At 39.3% G+C, this 23,261-nt stretch overlaps 1 protein-coding gene across 3 annotated transcripts in view; it reads left to right on the forward strand.

Moving 5' to 3' along the window:
- Positions 1–23,261, forward strand: part of LOC311298392 (uncharacterized protein) — a 47,978-nt gene that overhangs the window by 20,591 nt on the left and 4,126 nt on the right. The window lies entirely within an intron of this gene.

Below are 23,261 nucleotides of genomic sequence, written 5' to 3' on the forward strand. Positions count from 1 at the left end.
GATACAGCATGCATATATAATACAAAAAATAAGAACAAGCGAGCAGTAATAATATAGCTAAAAATAGCTATATAGTGTTAAAAGCCATGGAGAATAAATGAGTCTTTAGCTGAGTTTTAAAAATGTAGATAGACGGGGCATGCCTAATAAACATCGGAAGGCTATTCCATAGCTTCGGGCCTGCGGCAGCAAAAGATCGATCGCCACTTTTTTTAGTTTTACTTTAGGGACTGTTAGGAGGCCATGGTCACTGGATCTCAGGTTTCTAGATGGTGTATAAGGAACCAAAAGTTCAGATTATTCAAAGCTTTGTAAACAAATAATACAATTTTAAACTCAATCCTGTACTTGACTGGTAGCCAGTGAAGGGACATTAAAACAGGTGTTATATGGTCAAACTTACGCTTCCCTGCAAGCAATCTAGCGGCTGCGTTCTGAACTAGCTGTAGGCGGGAGATAGATGCCTGAGTACTGCCATAGTACAATGAATTGCAGTAATCAAGCCTACAGGTAATGAAAGCATGAATGGCTATTTCTAAATTATTTCTTGAAAGAATGGATTTTACTTTACTGAGAAGGCGGAGTTGGTAAAAACATGAATTGACTACAGCAGAAATCTGTTTATCAAATTTGAAATTTGAATCAAATAAGAAGCCCAAATTCCTAACACACTTTGTGTTATAAGGGGTGAGAGGGCCGAGGTCAAGGTCAAAATCGCAGTTTTCCTTGGGGCCGAACAGAATAAACTCAGTTTTGTTTTCATTTAAATGAAGAAAATTGAGGGAAAGCCATGCCTTAAGATCATTCAGGCAGTCTAACAGTAGCCTGGCTCCGCCCTCCTACGTACTTCCGCTCAATTTCATTTTCCTTCAGTACTACGTCTGGGACTGCTGTATATTCTTAGGTTTCCAGAATCAAATTTTTTGTAGGACCAATCAGCGAATAGAGGGAGTGGCTGAGAACGATGACGTTGATGTGATCACACACATGACTAGCGTCGGCCAATAGTGAGCCTACGTGTGACGTACAACACACAGACGCGCTGCGCTTGGTATGTCAGGCTTGTTCGACTTGAACCGGCGCTGCACACACCGATCGGTGAATGACATCAAAGTACCGCGAGAGCGAATAGAAGTAGACGGCTCCTTATGCTTTTGAATTGCTCTCGCGGTACTTTGATGTCATAAACCGATCGGTCTGTGCAGCGCCGGTTCAAGTCGAACAAGCCTCAAGACTCGAGGAACAGAGAGAAGGAAATGAATAGTGGAATAAAGTCGTTTTTTTTTTTTTTTTTGCACAAAAAGTATTCTCGTCGCTTTATAAACTTTATAAAAGACAGACATCTTATTCTAAACATAATCCTCTGATCATTCGGACGACCACACGTTAGCGATTGGTTATGGCAGATCCTGAGTGACTCTGGGCAGATCCAATAGTTTTGAACTTTAACAGAGAACCCGCCTTCAAGAAAGTAAACGTTTCTCAATGGACAAATGAAATGTACGAAAGTCTGGTAGAACCAGGCTAGTCTAACAGTGGCTGAAGAGAAGAATCATTATTGCATTGCAGGGGAAGGTAAAGTTGGGTGTCGTCAGCATATAAATGAAAGGAGCCACCATATTTTTTAAAGATAGTGGCCAGAGGAAGTAAATATAGAGAGAATAACACCGGCCCAAGGATTGATCCCTGGGGGACACCACAATTAAGCGGTTTATTAGAGGATGAATATTGACCTAACTGAACAGTAAAACATCTATCTGACAGATAAGAGCGAAACCACTGTAAGACAGAACCCCGAAGTCCTACACAAGACTCCAAGCGTGACAGAAGAATGCTGTGGTCTACTAAGTCAAAAGCGGCACTTAGATCCAAGAGGATCAGAGCCAATGGTTTGCCAGAATCTGTGATAAAATATATGTCATTAAGAACTCTTAAAAGAGCAGACTCAGTGCTATGTAAAGCTTTAAAACCAGATTGAAAAACTTCATTGATTGAATTATTTAACAGGAAAGTTTGTAATTGTACCAAAACTGCTTTCTCCATAATCTTTGAAATAAAAGGGAGATTTGAAATGGGTCGAAAACTAGAGAGAGATGATTGATCTAGATTAGGTTTTTTAATATAAGGAGTTATCACAGCCTGTTTGAGGCAAGCAGGAACAGTGCCCGTATGTAAGCACTTGTTATTGACTGACAGCAGACTTGAACCCATAGCACCCACATTTTGTTTTAGGAAATGTGATGGAACAATATCATGTAGGCATGATGTAGGCTTAAGACGATCCACAATTTCCTTACAGGCCTGAAAGCTGAGTGGCTCAAACACAGACCATGTGACGGAATATAATGGAATCTCTGGCAAAACATGTCCTGTCTGAGACATCTTAGATCTAATAGCCAATACCTTATTAGTGAAAAAGCTTGCAAAACTTTCACAGAGTGAGACAGAAGGCTCAGGAAAAAGATTAACAGGTGGATTTAACACAGAGTCTATAGTGGAAAAAAGAACACGCGGGTTATTTCTATTAAGCATAATTAAATCAGAGAAATATTTACTCTTAGCAGCTTTGGCTGCACTCTGAAATGAGGAAAGAGAGTTTCTCATAATTTCGTATGAAACATGCAATTTGTCTTTTTTCCATCTGCGCTCGGCTTGCCGGCAAGCCTGCCTAAGAGAGCGCACTGAGTCATCAAACCATGGGATTGGCACTGATTTACGAAATTTAAGCTTTAAAGGTGCAATACTGTTCAGAATAGAAGCACAGGTGGAATTAAAATAACTGAGATGTTCATCCGCATCCAGGTTATGTAGAGTAGATTCAGTTTTAAAAGAAGTCCACACCTCATGAAATGCAGCCATGAACTCCTCACTGGAATGTGCACTGAGGGTACGAGACATACGCCCCATAGACTGAGTTTTTAGTGAATGACCAAAATATGGGACATTAAAAATTACAGGCATATGATCAGAGAAGGTTGCATTGCTAATTGTGATATCGGAGACAGATAGACCATGAGTTAAAATCAAGTCCAAGGTATGACCCTGTTGATGCGTAGGGCCAGAAACCCACTGAACAAAGTCAAAGGATTCAATAAGATTTAAAAACTCCATGGACAAGGTTATAGATGCACAGCAAACATGAATATTAAAATCACCAAGCAGCAGTATTTTATCATAAGCAGAGACAAGGTCTCCGACAAATGCAGCAAATTCATTAATAAATTCTGAGTTATATTTGGGAGGACGATATAACAATGCAATAGTGACAGGACTTGCTAGTAGTATTTGGAATAATTGCACCTCAAAACTGCCGCATGAAGACGCAGATAAAATTTGACAAGAAAATGTGTTTTTAAAAACAGTCACTAACCCCCCACCACGGCCAGAGCAGCGCGGGGTATTTAGAAAGTCACAACCCTGCGGTAGTAATTCAACAAGCGAGCTGGATTCGCCAGGTTTAACCCATGTCTCTGTGATACAGAGGAAGTCCAGCGCTTGTGCAGTAAAAAGTTCGTTTAGGATGAAAGATTTATTTATCAAGGATCGTGCATTGATGAGGGCCATCTTTAGTACAGATGAGTCACTATCCGACTGTGTGGTTGCACGACACAGAGGCCGGAGGTTACCTGAATTAACTCCGTCACGGTGAGGATGAAGAGACGTCGCATGACGATGCGTGGAAATAATAACTGGGATACTCGCACATGGCCGCTGGAACTGAGCCTCAGGGAAACACCTTCCTGTGCCACGTCCACAAGCCCGAGCTCCCAACTCGCAGGACGGGTGCCGCGCGGCGATCTCTCGAGCCAACGCAGTTTTCCGGCGAACAGCGACACCACCCCGTTTGCCGCGCCTCCACCGGCGCCTTCTTCTAGGTAAATCCATAGGACACCTGCACAGGTGCATAGGGAGATGGATCGCAAAAGACGATTGGAATGCTCTATGTCCATTAACATCACCATTGGTAGAGTCCATGACCACATTTCGAATGTTAAGCAATGTTAAGCGGTCATATTACAATTTGCGATCATAATGGAGATAAGAAAGAGAAAAACGCATGCCAACGGCAGCGACGAAGCGGACAGCAGACGGCCAGCCAACACAGGCGCCATCATCCTCCTTAATTGAAACATGAATTCCAATTCATGTTTCAATGGAAGGATTTACCTGTGTTGGAACAGATTTTTTCTAAAAATGGAAATGCGACGCATTTGGATCTGTTGATGGATACGCACCAATAGGATCACCGGCTGCAACGAATGGATACCCGCAGAAAAGCATCGATTGGAGGAATACATTTTGTGATTATTTATTCCTTTCTATGTAAAGTACTTTGGATTGCCAGTGTATAAAATGTGCTATATAAATAAACTTGCCATGCCTTGCTTCACCTATGTCACAGGATAAATTATATTTAATTTACAACTCTATGCTCTCATACAGACTAGATTTGTCTCTCTCTCTCACACACACACACACACACACAAACAAAACTTTAAAAAAAAAAGTGAAGCAATGTATTGGGTAACAGATCAGCGAGTTGTTATTAGGACATTCTACCAGAAACGTACATTATCTGTCCTTGAATTGTTACAGTGAATAAAAAAGTATTTCATCCAAAAATGTCTAAAACTGGCTCATATAGTTGATTTCTGTGAGTTGTCCTGTAAAGGAATATGTCATTCATTCGGTTCTCAGATATTTTTTTCTTTATTAAAAACACTTTTGAAAATTACAAATCCTGTCAATGTCCTTGTCCTCAGCCAAATTGGAGCTCCAGCTTTCATAGTTTTGTTATGCTAAAAACAGTTATTTAGGAAAAAAAACTCCATCAATAACAAGTTTAAGCTGTTATCATTCACATCAACTGATCAAAAACATGAAATTATATATAAATTCTACAAATAAATTCTATTTTACAACTGTCCCCATGTTTTGGTCAGTCCTGTCACGTTTACATAAAACTCTACATAAAATGTGTGAAATACGCCTTTAAGGGTATCACTCAGAGGAAGTGACATCATTTGACCCAGGTGAAGCTGACATTGATCAAGGCTGAATTCTGTCTTTGAATTGTATGATTTTAAGCTTGTTTTTGTATGTTGTTTTAAGGAAGATGAGCTAAAGGGTCAGGCCCTGTCACGGTAAAACATTCCAGAAAATAATGAAAATGTTTTAAATCCAAAACATGTCTAAAAAGGTTACTGAAATTCCTTACTTGCATGTTAACAGTTTTTATGCTAGCATAACAGGCTGAGTAATGGCGGTTTACAATGGCCAACTGTCAGGGTCACTGGTTTTTTTATTATTACCCACCACACTCACTGATTCTTGAGAGTCGGGACAAAACATGTCCCACATAGAAAAGTCTAATTTATAGCAAAAATTAAGAAATTCATCATGATTGACATACTTACAAAGTTAAATCTAAAGGAATTCTATATACCTATCTGATTTTTAGAATAACCCTTTTTATCTTTTTGGGGAAAATTTGTTTAAATGTATGGCCTGTGGTTAGAAGGTCCATGTTATTGCACTTGTCCTCAGCAAGAGGTCACAATATTAACCATCCCAAAAAACTTTTAAAAAGCTCTACAATTATGAAAACATATATATCAAATAAAAAATAAGGGGTATAAATATAAAAAACAATGCATGGAGTGAACATCAAACAATATTTTCTATAAAAATCTGCCTATTAAAGTTGTGTCCTCAGTTTCTGTCAACTCCGTCAGATTTTTTCATAAAGCTCTTTAAATCAGGAAATAGCATGGTCAGCTATATCCCTGAGGACCCCTTTTCATCTCCCTGCCTGTGGTGAATGCAGCACTACCACACATTCTCTGGTACATTTTACATTTTTTTATATTTTAGACAAACAATGTCAATATTCCTATGGTCACAGCTGCACCATGTCAATACCATCTTTCTGTTAAGATACTTTTTTTAAACCATAATGGATTGAATTTAAGCATTTTAGTGAGGTTATTGGGACATCTAGCAACTGAGGATAAACTACCTAGCTGCAGTGTACAATACATGTTTTGGCAGGAAAATACATGCCCTTACGTCAACTCCGTCAGACGTCAACTCCGTCAGGTTCTATGTCTGACGGAGTTGACAAATCCACCAATAACCTCTTAATGTGCGAATATAATATTATTTGTGAATATAGTGAAGGGTTAAACTGTTATTTCAGGGTTTTATTTACACATAAATGCACATACATAGCATGCATTACATTATTTAACCGTACGCATCTGACTTGTAGAGAACGGGCAGGCAGTGGTCTGCTTATTATTGTGTAACGTGTAACTTTGCCAGCACTTTAATATATTTATATATGTAGAGACAGAGATAGAGAAATGAGAAGCCAGTGTAGGGCTGGGCGATATGGCCCCAAAAAAATATCCCGATAATTTTTTTTAATATCAGTCGATATCGATAATTATCACGATAAATGTCAAATCTTTATTTCTTTAAAGTTTAAAGGCAGATTTTTGCTCCTAAGTGAAAGATGTAGAAAACAGAGTGTTAATTGTGGTTTTAAACTACTCTTTATTGTCAGAACATATCATGAAAAACAGGTGAATATTTCACAAATCTGAGGTAAAACATTCAAACATTTTTTGTCAACACCGTCAGTTTTTCCGTCAACACCGTCAGTTTTTCATCAACACCGTCAGATCTTCGTATGTTTTTGTAAAAAAATTTGGGGAAAAAAATATTCTTCCTTCAGTTTATGTTGTTTTTGTAATAAAGGACCATCTGATCTACATCCTCTTATGTTTTATTTATTTAAGGAATTTGTTTTTACAATATTGAAATTAAAATCAAAGTTTGAAAATGCAAATATTTAGAAATCTGAGTTTTCAGAAGAGTGTGAAATCACAACTTAAGTTTATATATTGTATTTTTTTTACATATCAGAGTAACTAAACACTATTACAATATACTTCAGAACTTTAGATTCTTGTTTGATTTGAAGAATTAAAATTGTATACTTTTTAGTGTGTCTGACGGAGTTGACACAAATCCAGTTCTGAAGGGAAACATGTTTATTTGTTAAAAATGTGTTTTTATTTAGAACCTGTTCCTTTACATGGTTAAATAGCTAAGACCTTTCTCTGCAGAAACATATAACTCTAATTGATATAGTGTGTATTTTTTTAAAAAGTTTTTTAAAACGTGTTTTGTCCCGACTCTCAAGAATCAGTGCACCTCATATTACAGTTTTTCTCAGTCGCTTTGGTGCATTTCTCACATCACTATTTACATTTGCACAACAGTTAGTTCAACCTCCACAACATTGAGTCATGTGTGCACATCATAGTAGCAGTTCCTCATTACTTCCAACAAATTGCAAATGCTTTTGGACATGCTTTCATACAACTCTCTGCTGTTTTATAACATTATCATTTGCTTATGTCATGTCAGTCAAAATTAACTATACTTGTGAATGCTGAATAGTCATTCCATATAAAACTAATAGTCCTCATTTCATTGCTTGAGTCATTACATACAAAAATGTTGAACTAGTTGTCAAAATCTGTCAAGCAAATTTTACACATTTAAAAAATATATATATTTTTCCTGAATGTCTCCTAAATTGAACAATTTCTCTCAGTGAATCTCAGCTTTCACTGATGAGGAACGTCTGGATGTGCATTATTGATTACAGTACTATGTATGTTGTATGTTCAGTTCCAGTATGTACTGCAATATTGTGTACAGTTGTGCACAGCTCTACCCAAAGGGAGTTTATGTTTGTTGTAAATAAGGTTGTATTTGTTCTTTTGCACAATGCTGTGAACAAATTAGATGCAGTAAAAATGTGAAACATACATATATACATACATATGTCTTGTACTCAGTTACCTCACTAAATACAGCACTGTGTAACTTTACTGTATTTTTCAAATGGCTGTGCAAATAGTATATAGTGCTGTCTTGAGCATTTTCAGGTAGTGTCACCAAGATCTGACTTTTTTGCATTGGAAAACATTTACAGAGTAAACTGTCATAATGAAAACATGACAAAGCCATTTGACTATCTTGTTCATAAACAATGGTGTCAGGACTTTTCATCTTGATGACACTGACACTTTCATTGACATGAATACTTGCGTTTGAGGAATGAGCTCTCCATTTTGAGCAAGTGACACGCTTTTGCAGGTTATCAACTTGGTTTTGCAGTTTGTACTAATTGTTTTGAGAACTGCATTAACTGTTGTGCAAATGTAAATAGTGATGTGAGAAATGCACCAAAACGACTGAGAAAAACTGTAAAATTAATTAAATAGTAATAAAAGGGCACACAATATAGCTAAAGTTCAACTTGCTCAGTTAGCTTGGTTCTGGTTCTCAAAATCTCCAATAGCTTGTTCTATTGCAGATAACAGATAACTACAGATAACTACTGAAGTCCAAAGATTATTCAACCTTCAATGTGTTTTATATAATCAATGAACTGTTCAATCAATTCTGAGTTTGTCAAAAAAAAAAAAAAAGAAGTACTTTCTATATTAGGCTAGTTGTCAAAATAAATAATTGCAACAGTTCTATCATACCTAAATTAAAAAGGAAAACAAAAGTTCTTTTGAATCCCCATGTGCAAGAATGTGAACAAGGCGGAAGTCAACAGCACATAATGTAAAATGTTATATTTTTCATAATGTAATGTTGCCAGAATGTAAAATTAGTTATGTTATGGATTTAAAAATTATCCATTTTGTTTGTCCTTTACAAATGAACGCAAAATGAATGCCTATCTTCTAGTGCAAATGCACAGTGCTCACATTTATTTGGACATTAAAACATTACATATCAGTTTGTGCCTTATATTGTGATCTGACAGTCACATAGCAGAATATTTGAATCCAGACACATGTGACACATATATGACAGCTTTAATCGCCTTTTTAATTCTTACATGAGTTAATTGACAACTACGGTTACAGCACGCCGCATTTGCGCGTGATGTGCGTACCACAGGCACAGTAGGCTACAACAGCTGTCAGCCGTATGACAGGAAAGTTAGTTAGTTTTACTGACATTTGGCCTGACAACATCTCATCTTACCGAAGATAGCCAACTGAATAATGACAACGCGCTTTTCTCAGCATCTGACAGAAGTGTCACAAGCTTTCACACACATTTTCTAAAATAAAAGTAGCATCAGAAAAAAAGAGAATTATGTTTGTTGTCGACTGCACACTATTCGACTTACTCAAAACGGTCTTGCAACTCACCAGTTGAGAAAGATTGACTCTATATTTACTACAGTATGTGCATATATCACTGTCTGATGTTCTGCTGAAGCTCATTCGGCACTTGCACATTTCCGCACTCGTTTGACTTGCGCCTGGCGCTGAGGTGAAGTTGGAGTGTGCGTCTGAAAGTCTCACGTTTTTTGTGGTCTTAAAAAGACGGTTCAGCGTTTAAAAAAACACAATTTTTGTCAATAAAAAAAGACAGAAACAGTAGTGAGAGGGGTGGCCAAGCTTAGACCAGGCCACCCCCTAGCTCCGCCACTGTTTACTGCTACAAACTGATAACGGTCAGATAAGTATGATTTAAACCATGCTAGTGCAATTCCACTAATCCCAACATAGTTTTCTAATCTATTTAAAAGAATGTTGTGGTCAATGGTGTCAAATGCAGCACTAAGATCGAGTAACACTAATAGAGAGACACAACCACGATCGGATGATAAGAGCAAATCATTTGTGACTCTAACGAGAGTAGTCTCAGTACTATGGTACGGTCTAAATCCGGACTGGAAATCCTCCAGATATCATTTCTTTCTAGAAAGGAACACAGTTGTGAGGATACTGCCTTTTCTAATATCTTTGACAGAAAAGGTAGATTCGAGATCGGCCTGTAATTGACTAATTCTGAAGGATCAAGTTGCGTTTTTTAACAAGCGGTTTAATCATAGCCAGCTTAAAGTTTTTTGGTACGTATCCTAGAGACAAAGATGAATTAATGATATTAAGAAGAGGATCTATGACCTCTGGAAGCATCTCTTTCAGTAGCTTAGTCGGTATAGGGTCTAACATACATGTTGTAGATTTAGATGATTTAACGAGTTTAGTTAATTCTTCCTCTCCTATAGCAATGAATGAATCAAATTTTTCCTCAGGGAGACTACAATGCACTCCCTGATGCGATACTGTAGTAGACGGTTGCATAGTTATAATTTTATCCCTGATATTATCAATCTTATAAGTGAAGAAGTTCATAAAGTCATTACTGCTGTGTTGCTTGGAAACTTCTGGGCTTGAAGCTTTATTTTTCGTTAGTTTAGCCACTGTTTCAAATAAATACCTAGGATTATGTTTATTTTCTTCTAATAGGGTTGAAAAATAAGCAGATCTAGCAGCTTTTAAAGCCTCTCTGTAAGCAATCGAGCTCTCCTTCCATGAAATGCGAAATACCTCTAGTTTTGTTTTCTTCCAGTTGCGCTCCATTTTTCTGGCTGCTCTCTTAAGGGCCTGAGTGTGCTCGTTGTACCACGGCGTTGGACTATTTTCTTTAATCTTCTTTAAGCGCAACGGAGCAACTGTGTCTAAAGTGCTGGAAAAGAGAGAGTTAAAAGTTTCTGTTGCAATATCTAGTTCTTCTAAGCTATCCGGGATGCTGAAGATGATGAAACTGATCAGGAAGATTATTAATAAAGCAATCTTTAGTAGCAGAAGAGATAGGTCTGACATATTTGAAACACGGAGTCGGCTTTGCAGCCTTGGCTAAATGTAATTTACACGAGACTAGATAATGATCTGAGATGTCATCGCTCTGCTGCAGAATTTCAACGGCATCAACATCTATTCCGTGTGATAATATTAGATCTAGAGTATGATTACGACGATGAGTAGGTCCTGACACGTGTTGTCTAACTCCAATTGAGTTTACAATGTCTTTAAATGCCAATCCCAATGCATCTTTTTCATTATCGATGTGTATATTAAAATCACCAACAATTAGTACTTTATCTGCAGCCAATACTAACTCTGATAGAAAGTCCGCAAATTCTTTGATAAAGTCTGTATGGTGCCCTGGTGGCCTGTATACAGTAGCCAGCACAAATCTCAAATGTTTATCGTTTACACTATATATTTTTACATTAAGCACCAACACTTCAAAATAATTAAGTGTGCTTGCTGAAAGCAGCACACTTACTGTTCTTCTTAAGTTTTCTTCTTCTTCTTCTTATTATTATTATTCCCGGGAGAAAAATTTTGGCCAGCTCCTGCGCCTAGGCCCTTTGAGACAGAGACACCGTTCCAACTTTAAAACGTCCGGTCAGTACCGGTGTAAGTTGCTCGCGAAGATGACATCACGAGTCCATGTCGTTTGTCCGCCACACTGGATTGAACAGAAAGCGAAACTAAAGTTTCACAGGTCACAAATTTGGTCCGAACTTCACGAAACTGGACGTCCATGATCCTTGGACCAAGCCTCACAAAAGTCACTAGAAGGATTTTTGTTTTTCGGAAGCGTTTGCCCGTCACAGCCAAACGAAATCAGCGGCGTAGTCGCCAAAACAGGAAGTAGTTCATATTTCAGGAACTCTATCACGTATCGAAACCAAACTTTATACATGAACTCGGGACTCCAATGTGAGGAAGCACAAGATCTGAATTTTTTTTTTTTTTTTTTCAGGCCAATAGACAAACCCATTTACCTATGTCTATGCAAGAGTTTCACCTTTTAATGTTAATGCATTTAGACAGTAGGTGGCACTGTTGTATTACATTTCACAGAGCTGCCAAGTTAGTGTATAAACTGCATTCGTTTTTACCAGGTTTGTCTTAATAAATGCAGGCATGAATTTCGTTTTTTGCATTGGTCTAATTTAATCATCTTCATTTATTAATATATACAGATTTGTATGCATGAATTGTGCATTTCCAATCCTCAAAGCAGTTAATAAAAAAATAAAAATAAAAATAAAACTTTTTACAAAATACATCATGCTCTTCTTCGATAACCGAACAAACAATTCATTGTCTGTGGCTGTGTTTGTGCGTACGGGAAATATGCTGCGCATAACAATAGAAAACAAGGAAACGCACAGTCACATGCTCAAACAATCAACAACGTCGCTCTAGAGGTGCGTTGTGGACTGCGAAGTGGACTTCACAGGGTTTTCCGCCATCTTAAGTTAGAGTCTAATCCGAAGGGAGCGAACATGTTCAGTTTGAAGGGCACTGCGCACGGCATAGGGAATAAGGGAACATCGATACATCACTTCACAGGAAGTGGAGAGCGATGATCACACACCCAACTGTCATTTCGCGCACCACGTCATCACCAGTCAGAACGGTCATAACGATGGAGGAGTTTACGTATGTGTGCAAGTAATACATTTCGCCATTGTTATACAAATGACAGTATTTTTAACGGTTATTGTTGTGAATATTACATATACTATTTTTGATGATTATAATTTACCTCAGTGAATGCAGCCAGCTTAGCTAGTTTGTGAAGTAAAGTGATTTTATTTTAGGTAGTTGTAAAATAGTGCAATATAATTGTAAATATATAATATAATAATAAAAATTAAAATATGAATGTAGTCCTATATATATTTGTTATATCATAATCTGCGCGACTCCGTCGTTGACTTTCTTTAATGACATTTGCTGGGCGTTTCAATATACTGTGCTCAGGGGGTAGGGGAGCAGTGAACACTGCATATGGACCCTGTCGAATGGAACGCACATTAGATGTGTAAAAACAAGTGGAAAGCGCGAGCGCGCCGCTGTCTCCTTTCCACAAGCGCTTGTTCTCCTGTGGCGTCTGTCGTTGCTATGCAACCGTGAACTGCGCTCTCCATGATGACAAGAGCTGTGTCTGAAATCGCTCCCTATCCACTATATAGTGCACTACTTAGGGTGTCGGCCATTTTGTAGTGGTGTCCGAATTCTGAGTGAACGACATCATTCCCTACATTCTTCACTACTTTTACCCACAATCCTCTCTGAATTCGAGTGTACGATGTACACTTGCTGAGACACTATTTCCCACAATCCGACTCAATAAGGCGATAGAGCGCGAATGAAAAATAAACAAAAATGTCACCATGGCAACGGTGCACGCGAGTTAGAAAACAATCATTTTTAAGACCAGACGCCTGGTTATTTATTTATCTATACCGTTATATCTATATTTGAATAAACAAATGTTTTGTGTAGTGTTTTGTTCTCTTTAATTTTCACATATAAATGTAAAAAGTAAATAAATATGACAAGCAAGTGTTTTTATTATCTTTTTTTTTATTCAAATAACGCAATAAACGTGAAAAATACATACATACAATTGTTACATACAATTCATACAGCCAAGAAAAGGATATATTAAAGATGGGTAGGTAATGTTTATGACAAATTGTCTGAGCTCTCTGGCGCGTGATAATTATGTCAGCGTCCGAATTCTTTGCTGATGTAGTGCACTCAACTGCCATTCATTATGTAGGGATTAGTGAACGAGTGAGCGGTTTCAGACACAGCTAAGGAAGTATCAGCAAAAGATTAATAGATTTCTAGCCCTTGCATTAGCTTTACTACTAGATATATTTATGGAGATGGAAAATAATAAGGCGCCCTGTACAGCTATGATCAGCTGTTCGGCCGAGCATTCAATGTTGTTACGCTGCAAGCTGATGGTTCGTTGCTGCCGCGCTCTATCACTCGCACACCATAACGAGCAAATTGTTTTTTAATGTTTCAATTTCGTGATTAAAATGACATGATTTGGAAGCGGATAATTTCTTCGCAAACAGCTCATTATGACTCAATGTTAGAATGATGCACCTACACTCGATAGTGTGAATAAGATCAGCGCAACGCAGACCACTGCATTGACAGGGTAAAACATATGATCTGTCTACGGCCAGGGCTCAGCGGAAGACAGAAAATGCCGGTCCAGCGCTGATTGAGGAATTAAATTAGAAAATAAAAGACAGTTTGACATCTTTTTTCTCGCATTCTCGCATTTTTTCTCGCATCCCGCATCTATCCACTACCTGCTAACGTTAGTGCACTGCACCCGAGCAAGCACACTTTGCAGTTCCTCCGGAAATGCATTTTTCTAGTTATATTTGAAACTAGACTTCTTAGTAATTCTGAAGATATTACTATAAATTACAGCAACACCTCCCCCTTTTGCCTTTCAGACGAGGTTCATGTTTATAACAGTAATCTTGCGGGGTGGACTCATTTAAAGTAATATAATCGTTTGGTTTTAGCCAGGTTTCTGTCAAACACAGCACATCTAGATTATAGTCAGTAATCATATCATTAACAATAAGTGCTTTTGAAGTAAGAGATCGAATATTCAGCAACCCGAGCTTTATCATTTGCTCATCCGTATTATATCTGTTTTTTATTTGTTGAACATCAATTCAATTTTTACCCTTGAATGGGTTTAGGTTTTTTTTTGTATGTCCTTATTCGGGGAACAGACACAGTCTCTATATGATGATATCTAGGTGAAAGAGGCTCTATGTGATGGGATTTATCTGACCTTGGTGACGCGAGGCCGCTAGCAGACAGTTGGTTTAGCCAGTCTGTCTGCTTCCTGACCTGAGCCCCAGATTGTCATGTTTGAGCTCTAAGACTATGTGCCATATTACTAGAGAGAAGAGCAGCACCATCCCTGGAGGGATGAATACCATCTCTTTTCAACAGGTCAGGTCTGCCCCAAAAACTTTTCCAATTGTCTATGAATTCTAGATTATTACGCGGACACCACTTGGACAGCCAGTGATTAAGAGAGGACAATCTACTGACTATCTCATCACTCCTGCGAACAGGAAGGGGGCCAGAGCAAATTACAGTGCCTGACATCGTACTTGCGAGTTCACACACCTCTTTAATATTCATTTTGGCGGAGTCGAACATTATTAACAACACAAGCCTTGAACCGTGGCTTCATCTGGCACGTCGATTTTTTCTCGGCACAAGCTCCGATGCCTCGGTTCAAATGTCACATCACTAGTTAGAACTTAAAACTAAACTTTAGTAGCATATTGTAATGTTAGAGAACTCGATCCTATTTGTTTGATGTATTCTTATTTTTTTAAACTTGTTTTAAATGATTGCACATTGATTTCTTTTAGTTGATGTTGTTTTGAACGGTTTTTAAATAAGGACCACATTCTAACTTTTTTCAGATAACGTTGTAAAATGTACGAATACTAAACCATTGCATTTTAACTGTATACATACATAGTTTTTAAAAAGTTTTAAATGTATGTGTAAAACAAAACTTTTCATTGGGATATTCTACCAGAAACGTACATTTCCACTAATAAAAAATCTTGGGGAAAAAATATATTTTTCTTAAATCTGAACGTTGAGACATATGGAGGACATGTTAAACTATGAGAAACACATATCATGCCATCTCAGCATGTTTTTATGATTAAATAAAATACATTTTTATACGCATTTCACCCCTAAAATGTCAGGCCCTGTCACAGACAAATTTGTATATGTTAGAATGGTTTCCTAATTAATTTCTTTGATACTGAAGCGGCAACCTATAACCGCTGAGAGGCTAAGCAGCAGGAAAGATTCGTGACGCGTTTCCATCCGTAACATCCAATGGTTTATTCTTACAGGTAACAGATTGTCCACGCTCGAACCATTAACGTACGTACTGACACAAATCCATGTAAACAAATAACCATACAGACGTGCAAACGGTCAACTGAAAGTGAGCACTCCTTGCCACTCACCCCCTCTCTACACAGTGTTCGACAAGACAGGGAGCGCTACCAGGTAAATACCCACTAATACCCATGTGACCAAACACCTGGAAATGTACGCGCAAAATACAAAATAAAAGACACACGTTTTCTGCACTTACATTCCAGCCCCTGATTATTACACAATACACCTGTAATAATCAAAGACATAATAAGGATATGAAGAATACATTACATAATTGTCATACATGATTTTTTGCTTTTTTTTACAAAGTGCTTAAATGTGAAAAATGTATGCATGTGAAAATGTCCAATCACACAAGTGTTCATTTAGTTCATCCTCGTAGCTGAGTAAAGTTAATGTAAAAGTCTAGTCCAAGTCAGTAGAGTCAGTAATTCAATCAAGTCAAAGTCAACAAGTCAAGTCAAAAGGGTCAGTTGAGGGCTCTCAAATGTCAGTCATAGTTAATCTTTAAATTCCTCGGCTTCAAGAAGACGACAAATCTTGGTAATTGGCCTGGTCAAGCAGGTACTCATAGTCTTGATCTTAACTTGCCGTGTGAATCCTTTTTTGTCCTCTATCGTGTGGATAATTTTGCCCATGATCCAGGAACTTCTAGGTGCGTTTTCATCCATTATCAGAACAACATCTCCCAACTGATAGTTCCGTGTCTTTGCCACCCACTTTTGGCGTTCCTGTAATAGAGGTAGATATTCGCCAATCCATCTTTTCCAAAACTGGTTGGCCAAATACTGAACTTGACGCCATCGCCGACGAGCATACAAATCTTCTTTCTCAAACAATCCGGGTGGTAATGTAAACTTTGTTTTTAGAAGGAGAAGATGATTAGGTGTTAAAGTTTCCATGTCGTCAGGATCCAAAGATGATCTAGTTATGGGTCGGTTGTTAAGTATGGACTCTACTTCACACAAGAGAGTATGAAGATCTTCTTCATTCAAACTTTGCCCTCGAAGGATGGAGTTGAGTATTTTCTTTATCGATCTGATGAGTCTTTCCCAGATCCCTCCGTGGTGTGAACCGGTAGGAGGATTGAAAGTCCATTTTATCTTCTTTTGTAGAAGAAAATCGTTTATCTGACTGTGGTTCCAATTTTGTATCGCCTCCTTTAATTCACGATCAGCCCCGACGAAGTTCGTTCCATTATCTGAACGTATTTCGGCCACTTGTCCTCGTCGAGCGATAAAACGTCTGAGTGCATGAATGAATGAGTCGGTGTCCAGTGATGCAATCATTTCAATGTGAACAGCTCTAATGGTCAAGCAGGTGAAAATGACTCCGTAGCGCTTTAGAGTGGTTCTTCCTCTCTTTACCTCAAAAGGGCCGAAACAATCCAGTCCAACATGAGTAAAGGGTGGTTTGTCTGCGGAGACTCGATCGTGAGGCAAATCAGCCATTTGTTGATGACCTGCAATTGCGTTGAACCTTCGACACACGACACATTTTGATAGAAACGTTCTGATGGCTACGCTAGCTCCAGGGATCCAATATTGTTGTCTAAGAGTCGCCAACATGAAGTTACGTCCACTATGTCCCACTTCCTCATGAATTTGACGCAGGATCAGGTTGGAAATGTGTAAGTCCTTTGCCAATATGATTTGGTGTTTAGAGTGTTCAGGGATCAATGCGTTATCAAGGCGTCCACCAACCTTGATGATATCAGACTGAAGTATTGGATTAAGACTGTAAAGAGGACTATTTCGCTTGACTACTCCACACTTCCGTAGACTCTTTAGTTCCTCCGGAAATCTCTTACTTTGAGAAAGTCGGATGATTTCCATTTCGGCCTTTTCCAACTCTTCCAGCGAAAGTAAGTCCTTACGAACAGTAGGTTTAAACTTCTGCATTTCTTGATTAATAATCATCTCTTGTTGATCTAGGTCTTTATCAGAGCAAATAAGAGAAGCCTGCAGTCGTTTCCTTTCCTTGCTACGGTCCATCAAGATTTGTTTCACACGAAGGATCCATGCTACGGCTTTCTTTACTTGGATCCAAGAGGAAAAGTAATCAAAGAAACATGATATGGAGTCAGAATTTTCATTGACTTCTATCGTGTTTACCAAAGCACTCCTTTTAATCTCAGGATCATGAGAGAGTATTGCGTCCCTATCGGTGGGGTCCATTGGCCAGTCTTCTTGTGGCTGAACAAGGAATGTGGGACCAGAAATCCACATCTCATTCTTCAAAAATGAATCCACCTTTGCTCCTCTAGACGCCAGATCTGCTGGATTGCTTGACGAATTCACGTACCTCCATTGTGCAACATCAGAAACATTCAAGATCTCAGATACCCTGTTAGCCACGAAGCACTTAAACCTTGAGGTCCTATTTCGAAGGTACTTGAGTACTGACGTGCTGTCAGTCCAAAAAACAGAGTTCTGGAAGGGCATCTTGAGTTCTTTCATCCAGATCTTGTCAATACGGCTTGCAAGAGTGGCAGCTGCAAGTTCCAGGCGAGGGATTGTAATGGATCTCACTGGTGTAACTCTTGCCTTGCTTACCAGAAGAGTGGAATATGCCTGTTGTTGGTCATTATGAAGCAACAGGTAGGTAACCACACCATATCCTTGCTCGCTTGCATCCGAGAAATGGTGCATTTGAGCAGAAGTTACTTCACCAAACCCATCAGGCTTCAAACATCTTCTGACCTCAAAACTCTTCAAGTGATGCAGATCATCCAGCCAGTTCATCCAGCGTTGAGCATACACTAAAGGAATATCATTGTCCCATCCAATTCCCTCTTTACACAGATCTTGCAGTATCCTCTTGGCAGACAGAATCACAGGTGACAAGAACCCCAGAGGATCGTAGATGGAACTGACCACTGAGAGAATTCCTCTCCTGGTAAGAGGTCTATCCTTGACTACCACTTTGAATTGAAAGGCATCTGATTCAGCACACCATTGCACTCCCAAGGCTCTTTCCAGTGGCAAAGTGTCATGATCCAAATCCAGATCCTTTACCTTTTTCTCTCTGTCATCCTCAGGTATGGCACCCAATACAGCACGGCTGTTGCTCGTCCATTTCGTTAAACGAAAACCACCTTTAGCACACATACTAGTAAGATCCTTGTACAGCTGCACAGCATCTGATTCGGAAGGTACTGAAACGAGGCAGTCATCCACATAAAAATTATTGAGAACAACATCCATTGTCTTGGGGTCAAATAGATCCTTATGATCCATTGCACATTTCCTCAATGCGAAACTTGAGCAACTTGGTGATGATGTAGCCCCAAATAAATGAACCACCATTCTGTATTCCTCCAGACTGCCGTTTACATTACCTTCTGGCCACCACAGGAATCTCAAGAGATCACAGTCTTCTGGGTGAACTCTAATTTGGTGGAACATGGCTTCAATGTCGGCCATCAGAGCAACAGATTCCAGTCTAAATCGTACAAGTACACTCACCAGTGAACTGGTTAAGTCTGGACCCTGTAGAAGCTTGCTATTCAGTGATATACCCTGATAGGAAGCTGCACAATCAAACACAACCCTAATCTTGTGTTTTTTGAGATGATATACACCGTGATGGGGTAAATACCACAGACGTCTGTCACATCTCTCCAGTTCAGCCGCAGGTACTCTTTCTGCATAACCCTTATGGATCACATCTTCCATAAAAGTGGTGTAATCTGCATGAAAGGAAGAATTCACTTTAAACCGTTTCAGAAGAGTAAAAGCTCGTTGTTCTGCAATTCTCCTGTTCATAGGCATGACTACTTCAGCACTTCTGAGTGGTAGACCGATGTAATAATGACCATTCTTCAGTTTTGCTGAATTGGATACAAAATCCATAAACTGTTGATCCTCTTTAGATGTTCCTACCATTTCTTCATGAACAGTCTCTGGAAAATCAGCCTTAAATTGCTGCTTCCACAATTCTTCCAACTTCATTACTGCAATCCTATTCACAGTCACCGGAAGCTGGTTGGCAGCATCATCTCCATTCATGTCTACTCCTTTAAGTGGTCCGTTAACAGTCCATCCGAACAGGGTCCTGACAGCATATGGGCCATTATTCTGACTCTGTATGATCTCCCAAGGCTCCAATGCTTCTGGAACATTAGCTCCAATCAAAAGCTCAATGCCAGCATTAATCGTAGGTAGACAGATATGACTCAGATAAGGCCAACATTCAAGATCTTTCTGAGAGGCGATGTTTGCTGTGGTCACCGGCATGATCTTCTGTGTATACACTTCAGGCAATGGACAATAGTAATCTTGACTCAACCCAGAAACCTCCAAGTCCTTTAGAACGTAACTACCGACTGATTTATCTTGACTCATCGTTCTAAGAAGAATATTAACTTTCTTTCCGGGAAGGTTGAGCTTGTTCATCAAACTTTCCGTACAGAAAGAAGCAGAACTTCCGGAATCAAGAAAGGCATACGTCATCACCACACTGTTTCCCATTTTCGATTTAACACATACTGGAACGATAGATAACGCACAGTTATCATTACCAGCCCCAGTAAGACCACTGGTTTGGAGCGAGACCATAGCACTGGCTACTGCTGACTTGGATTCTGCCTTCTTGTCCAAAGTGTCTACCTTCTCGTGAGGATAAATGTGGAGAAGACTTGGATGTTTAAGATTACATATGCTACAAATACTTCTCTGTTTGCAGTCCCTGCTGAGGTGTCCTATATCCAAGCATCCAAAGCAAACTCCTCTCGTCATCAGAAAGTTCATCTTTTCCCTGTGACCCTTTTTGGTAAGTTTATTACAAACATCCAGTGTATGTTGACCGCTACAGAAGAGACAGATTCTGTTAGGTGATATCTTACGGTGTTCTCTCATTTCAGGCATAGCAGTGATAGTGGTTGCAAAACTGCTTCTGGCTTTTGGCTGACTTGCTTTGATGTTCATCTTCCTACCTCCAGCAGGCAAGACATCCTGAATATTACCAAACACAGGATCAGATAGAATTTTTACTTGCCTCTCAATGAAATCAACAACATCAGAAAAGGTGGTTTGAATGTGGCGTCGCTCCTTTAACTCATATGCAACAACTCTCCATTTATCTTTAAGTTTATAAGGAAGCTTTGAGAGAATGACTTGCATGTTAGTTGTAAGATTCAACTCGTTCATATAGTGAATGTCTTGCATAGCGTTGCAACAACTCCTTAAGAAAAGACCATACTCTTGTAGGGACTTAGCATCCTCAGATTTTATAGCTTTCCACGAAAGAGCTTTCTCCATATATGATGAAGCTATTTTTACCTCATTACCAAAGTTCTCCTTAAGCAATGCTTTTGCTCTTAAGTAACCTTGTGAAGGGGTCATGAGCTGGCAACTTCTAACAAGTTCTTTCGGCTGTCCTCGTGTATATTGCTCCAGGTAGTGCAGGCAATCTCCCAGATTGTCTGCCTTCTTTTCCACCACTTCCTCAAATGTGCGCATAAACTCATAAAAGCGCAATGGGTCTCCATCAAAATACTGTATTTCCCTGGGTGGAAGCGAAGACAAGTTATGCTGTTTAACCAATAAATTAGCAATTTCATTTTGCCTACCCATAAGCTGAAGCATGCTTGCGTGGCTCACATCATTTTGAAAACTTGGTCTTGACCCATAAGCATGTCCAATATTCTGATTATCCAATGATGTTGTGTTAGGCAATGCGGATTGTGATGGTTTAATTTTAGATCTTGTTGATTGTTGTTGTACTGGCTGAGATAGGGAATACTTTGACATCCTTTGCATGTGATCCACATGCGATGTACACGGTACAGACCTCACAGATGCTGCCGGCCCACTGGCTGAAGGAACAAATGACTCCGCCCCAGGATGAAGAGATTTAGACACAGTTCTGCCAACAGATGAATGAGATTCAGAATGCACATCTTGATACACCTTTACTCGTGCCATTGACTCTGCCAATTTAGTTTCCAACTCCAATTTTTCCTTCCGTCTCTTCAATAGCTCCTCTTGTTCCTCTAAATCATGTTTCCTTTGCAGCATTTGTTGAGAGGCCAATAAAGCAGCCAGTTCTGCTTCAGCCTTAAGACGAGTAGAAGAAATGGAAGATCGGCTTGAACGAGATCCATTGGCTGTCACTCCAGATCTTTTACTGCTTATATTTGAAACGCTGTCCATAGGTTCAACTTCATTTTCAAAGCTCTCAGGTTCCATTGTGGCTTGTTGATGTGCATCAGAAAGCTGAATATTATGTGTTGTGGACACCACGTCAACAGAGTGTGAAATACCAGATGAACAAACCCCTTGAGATGTTACAGCTACTTCCTCAACCCTGAGCTCATGGGTATCAGATAGAGCAGTGCAGGAATTAGATTTCCCAGTATCATTCATCCATTGTTGAACATCATCCACAAATCCATTATGAGATTTCAAAATTGATTCAAACCATTCGTTTTGTATAATTTGTTCCTCAGAAGGTAGTAGAGGCAATACTTTTTTATGTAACACAGATGCATCATCCATAAGCAGTTGTATCGTTTTCAGCATTGAACACACTTGAGACGCATTGTCATCACATTTCATCAACTCTTTCATTGACCCAATTGTACTCTTTACTTTATTCACTTTACTCTTGCGATCCCTTTGCAAGGCTTCAAGTTTAGCCATCAGGGCTTTTGCCGTGGGTTTATACTCTCGTTTGCTGCTATCAGCAGCGTGCTCCATATCCTCAGAGTTCATTCTCCAACGCAACGGACAATGTGAGCTCCGTTTCAAACAGCGCGGTCACAGAGCCAAACAATGAATGAACGTAGCGAGGCAGCACACGAGAGCCCATAAATATGCAACAGCAACACAAAGCGCGTTCGACCCAGCGCCAATCCAACGTGACACTATAACAGCGTCCTCCACAACAGCAATACAGCCACACTCCAGTTAAAACGCTGACATACCTCGTTTGCCGTTTGTATGTGCGTCGTGTCCGTCAATCCACTTCACGGTGCACGTCCGCCACAACATGCTGTGTGCAGAAACAGCCGCCTCCAAATTGCGTCCATAATCCAAAAGTTGTGTAGCTTTCAGTTGACTAAATGACGCGGCAACCTATAACCGCTGAGAGGCTAAGCAGCAGGAAAGATTCGTGACGCGTTTCCATCCGTAACATCCAATGGTTTATTCTTACAGGTAACAGATTGTCCACGCTCGAACCATTAACGTACGTACTGACACAAATCCATGTAAACAAATAACCATACAGACGTGCAAACGGTCAACTGAAAGTGAGCACTCCTTGCCACTCACCCCCTCTCTACACAGTGTTCGACAAGACAGGGAGCGCTACCAGGTAAATACCCACTAATACCCATGTGACCAAACACCTGGAAATGTACGCGCAAAATACAAAATAAAAGACACACGTTTTCTGCACTTACAGATACAAATAGCATTTTCTTATTGATCACATGTCCCTGATTGTATCTAACATGGTTTTATAATTCCTTTAAGAAATATAAGTAACTTTTCGGTCAACTGTAGTCACAAAAATCACAGAATACCCACCAGGCACTCATACAGTTGTAAAATAACTACCTTTACATAGGAGATT

This window comes from Rutilus rutilus (genome assembly GCF_951802725.1).
Source record: "Rutilus rutilus genome assembly, chromosome: 10".
Lineage (NCBI taxonomy): Eukaryota > Metazoa > Chordata > Actinopteri > Cypriniformes > Leuciscidae > Rutilus > Rutilus rutilus.